Source organism: Schistocerca piceifrons, chromosome 2 (genome assembly GCF_021461385.2).
Source record: "Schistocerca piceifrons isolate TAMUIC-IGC-003096 chromosome 2, iqSchPice1.1, whole genome shotgun sequence".
NCBI lineage: Eukaryota > Metazoa > Arthropoda > Insecta > Orthoptera > Acrididae > Schistocerca > Schistocerca piceifrons.
The window spans coordinates 405,468,768-405,478,717 of NC_060139.1; the positions used below are offsets into that span (position 1 = coordinate 405,468,768).

The following is a 9,950-nucleotide window of genomic DNA, read 5'->3' on the forward strand; positions in this document are numbered from 1 at the left end:
CCCCAGGGTTCAATTCCGTCGAGATCGTGTGGGATGCATTTAGAGTAGGTATTTCAGCACGTCCACATGCACCGACGACCACCCAGCCGTCGTCATTCGCGCTTGTGAAAGAATGGAATCTCCTACCACAAGAACTTCCTATCAAACTTGTGGACAGAATGGGAGCATGTCAACGATCATGCATTGTCCCAGGCGATCACAAACCCTGTTAACAAGCAAGTCCCTCACGTTGTAATGTCCTTGGGACCATTATAAATCGCCGTGACTTCAGTGTAATTATCGTCTGTGTACACTGTACAGCCGGCTGAAGTGGCCGAGCGGTTCTAGGCGCCACAGTCTGGAACCGCGCGACCGCTACGGTCGCAGGTTCGAATCCTGCCTCGGGCATGGATGTGTGTGATGTCCTTAGGTTAGTTAGGTTTAAGTAGTTCTAAGTTCTAGGGGACTCATGACCACAGAAGTTAAGTCCCATAGTGCTCAGAGCCATTTGAACCATTACACTGTACAGTCACATTGATGTAACCACCGGTGAAAATGACTACCAATGAATCGCAGTCTTTGGTCTGCTCTACCCACAACATCATCTATGTGACCATGCTAATGTAGGTTATTTGTAATTGTAGTCCCTAAGTACTTAGTTGCACTTACAGCCTTCAGATTTGTGTGACTCTTCGCGTAATCGAAATTTAGCCGATTTCTTTTAGTAGTACTCATGTGCATAACTTGACACTTTTCTTTATTCGGGGTCAGTTACACATCTCGCACAAAACAGATATCTAAATCGTTTTGCAATTCCTTTTGGTCATCTATGACTTTACAATACGGTAAATGAAAGCATCATCTGCATACAAGCTAAGACAGCTACTCAGATTGTCTTCTACGTCGTTAATATAGACCAGGCACAAGAGAGGGCCTATAACACTACCTTGGGGAACGCAGGATATTACTTCTGTTTTATTCGATGACTTTCTATTACTACAGGACAGGAAATTACGAATTTTGGTTAGAAGACGCTTGTGGGAACGGTGTTGAAAACCTTCTGGAAATTTAAAAATATGGGTTCAACTTGACATGCCCTGTCGATAGCACTCATTTCTTCATGAGAATAAAGAGCTAGTTGTGTTACACAAGAACGACATTTTCCGAATCCGTGCTGACCATGTGTCAGTAAGTAGTCTTTCTTCGAGGTAATTCTTAATGTTTCTCGGTTCATAACCCTTGGTGCGAACAGCCCTACCAAGGCAGGCCAACAGATTAGCGATTGGGTTTTAATCCGGACAATGTGGCGAGCAGAGGAGAGCGGAAAACTTGTCCTGGCGGGTTTCGAACCCCGCACTTACACTACAAACTGTATAACGAGCATTTCAACGAGGCAGCCTGGCCGTCGAGGCTCAACCCCGTTCGCTATATCGGCAGGCTGTATTCTGTCCTACCAGGCCCTGCGATAACGTGGCGCCGGCCGGATCGGCAATCAGATTGGCGCTGCGTCTAAAGCACAATTTTTGTGACTGGCACGATGCAGTACCGAGCATTTGAACAATGTGGCCTGGCCGTTGCGGCTCAACACCTCACGCTGAAACGACAGGTGTTCTGTCTAACCAGGCCTTAGACAAATCAGCGCCGGACAGTGAGGCAGGCTGGTTGTGACTGCGTCAAAGCAGTGTGACTGGCACGATACGGTAGCTAGCGTTTCATCGATGTGACCTGGCTGCTGCTGTTGCCCAAAGCTATAGCATGTAAACCCAGGTTGCTTTCTATCTTTCCAGGCTTTAAAAATCGTTGGGCCGATTCATTTGAGGCCGGCTTATCTGCTCGAATTCCGCTAGCAGCATGCTAACATGCACTGCTATGTAGGCGGGTTCACACCAAGTCATATTAATATCACTATGCGATTAGCCCTTCTACCTGGCCTGGTCGCATTTTCAATGTTTTCTTCCCCATTGCCTCCATACCTTTCAGTGTGTTCAGTTCATTCTTCAAGAAGCCTGACGTCACCTACATGTGATCAGACAGAGAACACGGTGTGTACCATAGTGCGTTCCTCTCATTCTTCACCTATTTACGCAATCAAATAAAGGACAATGCAAAATGAATATACGAGGATAAGCACCTATAACTATTTAATGCATAGCATCTAAAGAGGTTGTTAAATAAATTTCACGTGTTTCCATACTTAACTGGTGTTCTACATCACTCTGCTTTGTCACTCGCACAACGGCTGATAATCCGTTTTGTTCTTTATGAGTCGTCTTGGTCGCATGAACATATGATGCGAAAATCCGTTTCACTCCTTACATTCTGGATCATGTAGGGAGAGACAAATATGCGTTTTGAGTTGAGGAATTGTTTAAGGTAGAAAAGGTGCAGACGGAAGATTTTCCACATAACTCCGTAAAAAGAAATCCGTCAATGCTAGGGGCCCAGATCTAAGGCGGCCGGCCGAAGTGGCCGTGCGGTTAAAGGCGCTACAGTCTGGAACCGCGAGACCGCTACGGTCGCAGGTTCGAATCCTGCCTCGGGCATGGATGTCTGTGATGTCCTTAGGTTAGTTAGGTTTAACTAGTTCTAAGTTCTAGGGGACAAATGACGTCAGCAGTTGAGTCCCATAGTGCTCAGAGCCATTTGAACCATCTAAGGCGGAAAAGCTGAACACAATGCCGTCATGTCGAGCGCAACTACTCGGAGGATGCTGATTTAAAAATCTGTGAACCTCCATATTCAAATGTGGAGTTGTATCATCTTGCTGAAACATCTCGTTTCATAAAACAGCCGGTGATATTTGAGAATGATGTTAGCGTTTGTAGGCGCTTGATTTTATCGCTGACGATGTAGTATCTGCAATGCGATGACAGAGTGGCAATTGATGAATTCTGAGACGCAGAAAGCCTTCAATACAAGATCTACCATTTTCGCTTAACAGACAGAACTTTCGTATGATAGCGCAATGCTCCAGCTTCCAGTTCACTGCTCTAACACACTGAGAGAAATTTTCAACCATCTGTTATATTCCCTGTATAGCTTATTAATGTATTACCATGCATTAGATACAGGCGTTTGGAATCTCCTGTGCCGCTCACATGTTACGTATAATGAGATATTGAGTAAAGTACGTGAAACAGTGAGTAAGAAAGTGGCTTGGGGAATAGTAGAGCAAAGTTGTCAAATAAGAATCATTCGCACAACAACAACTTTATTAAAATAAACCAGCCCTACGCTCATAAATAAAAGACAAAGCTATGGCATTGATTTATGATACAATTATAATGACAGCAGTTGCTCCATCAGCTTCCTTTTGCAATTATCCACATGTGGGATTTTGGGATTGTAACCTGCCCACTCCTAATCGGCCTATTGGGTTGCGATATAAACGACCGTGATCGCGTATGCCTAATGAAATTTTACACTGAGTAAATAAAGTAATACCTGCTACTAGGAGGTAAGTGTACAACAGATCCTTCTGAAGGACGAGTATTTTCTGAACCCCATCGAAATACTGATAACAGGTTTGAAATGGGAGGAATTTAGCGCAATCGCTACGAACCACACAGGGCGGAAAACGGTACCACGTAATATTGAATACAAGAAATACTAATTACCAAAAAAGGATAATTAAGCGGTCACCAGTCCACTAGGGGAATGAATATCCAGAATCCTAAGAAAGGTAAAGCCAGAGAAATACAGCATACCGTCAACGGCGTAACAACAAAAGGATGTCTCACTTTCCTACAACACAGCAGTTCACGAGAAAATAAATGAATCAGAAAGCACAGAGTTTGCATTTACTTCATCCGAAACACTAAATTCTGAATGCAACGTTAAATGAAGATGCTGGTTAAATAAGTGACTGACTGTAGCTCAAACTTCGTTATGCAAAAAAAAAAAAAAAAAAAAAAAAAAAAAAAAAAAAAAAAAAAATCATATTCAGTAACATCACCGTAACTTAATGCAAAATTTGGAAAAGGCAAGCAATTATTGAAAAATAGAATTGAATTTACTTTAAGCAAATGAGCAACTGGTTTACTCTTAACATAAGAACAATAAGATACGTACCAAAGCCGGCCGCGGTGGTCTAGTGGTTCTAGGCGCGCAGTCCGGAACCGCGGGACTGCTATGGTCGCAGGTTCGAAACCTGCCTCGGGCATGGATGTGTGTGATGTCCTTAGGTTAGTTAGGTTTAAGTAGTTCTAAGTTCTAGGGGACTGATGACCACAGAAGTTAAGTCCCATAGTGCTCAGAGCCATTTGGACCATACGTACGGCAATAGTCATTCGCTAAGCTAAACACGGAACGAATGAAATTGTGCAATGTTGATTTGTGCTGGACCTTTAGTCATTACTTTTGGCAGTGAAATTTTACTTTACTTTAAGTGAGTGAAATTAAAACGCAAAATTCGAATTTATTTAAGCCTCGGTTATACAGTGCAAGAATGATCACTTACTGAGGCAGAAAAATGTAGACCGAAACTGGTCGTCAGTAAACAGACAACACTACCAGTAAATAGATAATCAACTTTCATACTTTTACAACACTCGGCACTTGCATGGAAAGGAAAGGGATCCTGCTTGCTAATAACGTACCAGGACAATGACAACAGAGGTTCCCTACAAATTTTGACTATTGCAGGTTATTATTGAAGAAAGTAAGTCATTAAGATCTGTGAAAGAAATGTCACTGGGTGATAAGTGTACACTATTACTTATAATTCGTCAGTTAGTAGTGTCACGATGTTGTTTTGTGGGCGACGATGAATGTAATAAACGGTAATGCTGAGCTGCTGCTGTTGCTGCTGGTTGCGAACCACGAGTCGTTTCCAGACCCACGTATAATTATGGGACCAGCTATAATTAGATTGCAGCTTCCTCTGCCTGTCCACTCCGACCGTGCTCCCAATACTAGCGGGTTAACAATGTAGGTGTGTCTACAATGGCGCGATCACAGCTGCACAGCACGTTTACGGGAGCGCCCCCCAAGCACTTCCGTACTCTTTCAAGACTCAAGCTGCTCTCTCTCCTCTCCGCTCGAAGCGCGACAGAGACCCTCCATACGCAAAGATAAACAACGGCACAGCTACTCCATTCCGTTGTCGCTGTCGGTATATTCAAACAAAGTTCCCTTGGCGATTACCAGCAATTTATGATATTTACTTAATAATTACTATCAAATGGCTCTGAGCACTATGGGACTTAACTTCTGAGGTCATCAGTCCCCTAGAACTTAGAACTACTTAAACCTAACCAACCTAAGGACATCACACCCATCCATGCCCGAGGCAGGATTCGAACCTGCGACCGTAGCGGTCGCGCGGTTCCAAACTGTAGCGCCTAGATCCGCTCGACCACCTCGGCCGGCTATAATTACTATCAGTTACATGCATTCACAAACGAACATACTATTACATCCATTAAGTATTACATGTAGCTTCTGCAACAATACTTCCAGATTCAGTACCAGCAGATATTAACGGCGAAATTTTTGGATGTTACAGGAAGTATTATATCTGGGTTTTTGGTGTTACGTGTGTCCCACATTTCATGAGTGTTTTCCTGAAGGGAAACTGAATCAGGTAACCTCCGAAGAAATGCAACGGAAATGCAGATGCGTAAAGTCATCCAATTTCGTTTACATAAATTTTCTTAATCACTCATTAGGCTTCTCATTAATTATCATAATCGTGTGTGGGCACGTAATTAGCATGAAAACAATGTGTCATTATAACTCAAAAATCGTAGTGTACCAAAACATATTTTAAACAACAAGAATACATCTTTCCAAAAACCATTACGCTTGAAATAGCTCATGTGTTACGTGCAAGCTTAGAGATAAAACTTAAATGTTTATATCAAAGCAACACAGATTGTGCCGAAAAGAGAAAGGTCGTGTTCCACGCGTGTATTTACAAAGGATGCCCCAACGTTCTAAGAGCCCGCAGCGACTCAGTGCAGACATTGCATTGTTGTGTGCGCCACAGAGGCACAATTGATCTCTCTTTTTGCTCTGTGGCATTCCAGAGTGGCCACCTGCCTCGTATTCTTTGAAAATTCACTCCCGAGTAACCTCAGGGAGTCCCTATATTTCTATGGTTCTAAAATGGCTCTGAGCACTATGGGACTTAACATCTACGGTCATCAGTCCCCTAGAACTTAGAACTACTTAAACCTAACTAATCTAAGGACATCACACAACACCCAGTCATCACGAGGCAGAGAAAATCCCTTACCCCGCCGGGAATCGAACCCGGGAACCAGGGCGCGGGAAGCGAGAACGCTACCGCACGACCACGAGCTGCGGACTTATGTTTCCATCACAGTGGATAGTTCAACACTATCTTCATTCACACGCAACACAGTCTTCTACACTATATGAGTTCGTCAGTATTCACTTACATAATACATGACGTAAGAGAATTTTTACAACATATTATTTACAAAATTACAAATGATACATGTACAGAGTGACGTTTATACACAGTGGCCATGGGTTGGGTTTTTCTGCCATTTCAGCAGCTTTCAGAACGTTTACTCTGTAAGCTATATTTCTCATTATACTTTTTGCAAATTCGTTGAGGAGTGTCTGGTCCAAGAGATAAATTTGGAATAAATTTTCGAAATTAGAATCATAATTAAGTTTTTTACTGGAAATTCTTTCTTGTATTAATCAGCTCTTGAATCATACCATTTCCAGTCGACTATGTTACGTACAACTAACAACTTGCCAATATTACAAATAGCTAAAAAGCAAGCGTTAGTGTGAGATATACTGGCATTCTTAAATGGTGAATTATAAATGAATTTAAATTTTGAAATCTCAGTATCAATGCCGTTCGATTTCTCGTTCACTCTGACGAGAACGAGGTCGCCGATTGCAAATTTCGCAAACCACGCTTTCGCAACGTGACGCCGCATTCGCACCTTGGCTTTCTTTTTCATTAACTCTCGTAAACATTCTTTCTACACCTAATTATCAATACTAACTCACGGAGGGAAATCAGTTATCTCTTCAACCAAACTCTTAGGCTTATTGTCTGATAGAAATTCCTCCAGACTGAATCCAGTAGATCCGTGCGTCAAGGCTTCATAATCTTTTCTAAATTGTTCGTGTGTTTGCCCTACGCCCTGTGACTGCCGTGACAATACGCTCGGCAAAGTCACTATAGGTGACTTATGTATCGTTTCGCTGGCTTTCCGTCCAGGCCATAGGCTGAGATGATGATGGTGATGTTTGGTTTGTGATTCGCTCAACTGCGTGGTCACAGTCCAATTTTTTCGCATGCCAATCTAACCACTGTCACGAATGATGATGATGATGATGATGATGACAACACAAACACTCAGGCCCCGGGCAGAGAAAATCCCGCACCCAGCCAGGGATTCGAACCCGGGATGCCATGATCCAGAGGCAGCAACGCTAGCCACTAGGCCACGAGCTGCAGACAATAGGCCGAGATGTATATCACTACAACTCCACTGCTTTCCATATCTTTGATAGACAATTTGCAATTAAACTGTGCCCCACTATCGGAAAAATCGCTTTTGGTTTGCCAATATGCACAAAGTAATCGTCTTTAAACAGCTTTAGTTGTTGCCTTTCTTGTCGGTTATAACATAATGGACTTCCGAAAGGCTACTAGCGTTATTAATATGTAGGCAAAATTACTCGCGATCTTGAGCAGGGGACCATAGAGGTCCGTGCATAATAATTCTAGTACATTGTGATGTCTTATGCTCTGCATAGGACAATGATTTGTGCGATTGTCACTTTCACCCTCTGACACTTATCGCAAATTTTTATCCTATCTGTTGTTAAAAATCATATCTTCAGCCATTTTCTCTGTACATTTCTTCGGTCCGTTATGACCATAGGCTAAGTGATAATAGTCTACTATTTCGGTGATGTACTTGGTGGGCCAACACACCCGCCTAGTGTCGCTAGTCTCATTGTTGCGTATATACAGGATATTGTTGTACATCCCGTAATACTTCCTCAACCTTTCTCCGTCTTTATACTTTTCGTCATACATGGCCTTCACTGTTTTCGAGCATTCGTTCTCTCTTTACAAGTATTCTTTGTATTCTTCCGTTTCTCTACGTCTTGTAAGTAGTATAATTTCAGAACAACTTCGGATTCGTTTCCCCATAGTAAGTCCACATCCACACCAAGATCATTTCAGAAAAATCCGTCTGGCTCTGATACGGATAGTGGTTTATCTGGTGGTTTTTTGATTTTCTGTTCTGGACATTCTCAATTTCTATCTGCTTGTCCTGCGGTTATTGAAGCCGCGTTAACCCCAATACTGTAAATTTTTTATCAATATCTTCGATTAATGTACCTTGTATTAACATGAATTCGCTAACTGTCAAGTCATGTAAGTTTTCTTCAGAAAGATTGTTGTCATCATCCGTATCGCTTATGGAAAAGTGCTATGTTTCTGCTTTCGATTCTTCCCCCGAGATCATGCAAGCCACACCACTCTCGTCTGACTGTATGACGTCATCCTTAACTTCGCAAATGTTGTAATCTACGTGGCTTTCAATTAGTCATATCCGGTCATCATCAGCAAATTCGTCTTGCCCTCTTCAGAAATTTCGTTTCGGTTTTTTTTAGGACCAGCGTCGTTGAGGACGACTACTTCAGTGAATACAAGGTTTGGACAAACCTGCCTTTTCGCTACAGACTGTTCGTTTCCTCATAAACAAGAATTTCATACTGATTGAAAAGCGTCAATTACTGTCCGCTCTCCCCGTTAACACGTCTCCCCAGTTCGTCGTACATCCGACCGAACTGACGTAGCCACACCTTCTCGCATTCCGCATTGCCCAGCGCGATAATGGAAGTTATATCCGATAGCGGCTTCTTTAATTCCGCCTGCGAATCACACTGTATTGGAGCCCGCGGTACCGTTATTGCTTTAACCTTAAGGACCAATACCCTATTTTAATCGTTCTTACCGACAGTGACTACTTTGTCGAGTGCCTTCCAACTTCAGTTTTTGTTACCGCCGATGCGTTACTCGTTTTGTCTTCTTGTACATTCTTCCATTGCCGACTTATCCTTTCGGATCTGTAATAGCGACGTTGCCCAGGTTTTGTTCTGCGCCGCCGAGATTTTCCTACGCCCGGTGGGCCCCAAACCGGCGCGGTTAGTGGTTTCCCTGACCGAGTACGAAAGGCGTGTTTCTATCAGGCTGTCGTAATGGCTGATTGTGCTCCTATCTACTATCCTTCTGTTGAGAACCACGTGCCGTATTCACCTGATGCTGGCATCTGTCATTTCAACTATTATTGTTCCCAAAATGACGTTATTGTTATAGTACTCCGTCTTCAGGCCACGAGTGGCCTACCGGGACCATCCGACCGCCGTGTCAGCCTCAGTGGATGATGCGGATAGGAGGGGCGTGGGGTCAGCACACCGCTCTCCCGGTAGTTATGATGGTATTCTTGACCGAAGCCGCTACTATTAGGTCGAGTAGCTCCTTAATTGGCATTACCAGGCTGAGTGCAACCCGAAAAATGGCAACGGCGCATGGCGGCCTGGATGGTCACCCATCCAAATGCCGACCACGCCCGACAGCGCTGAACTTCGGTGATCTCACGGGAACCGGTGTATCCACTGCGGCAAGGCCGTTGCCCGTTATTGTTATAGTGGTGCGAGTAGTTAAAACTTTGGTAGTGGTTACCATTATTCCCATTTTTTTTGTTCTTATGGTTGTTGCAGTTGTGGTAGTTGTTGCTATTACCACGACTTTTAAAATTTTCGCGGTTATTCCACCATTTAGTTTAAGCCTCATCGCTTAAGTTCGGTCGCTAACACGTCGGTTACTGCGTTAATTTTCGACTTACACCTCCACGATTCAGGCAATATCGTTTAGCAGCTTTTAATAAAATCGGTAGCGTGCAATCCACCCTGCTTTTTGAAGGGATCGAATCGCTCATCCTTCGCTAAGATTTCATTAT

General features: G+C 43.3%; 1 pseudogene; it reads right to left on the reverse strand.

The window, feature by feature from the left end:
• Positions 1 to 9,507: 9,507 nt before the first annotated feature.
• On the reverse strand, positions 9,508 to 9,625 carry LOC124778404 (annotated as a pseudogene).
• Between the last annotated feature and the right edge of the window lie 325 nt (positions 9,626 to 9,950).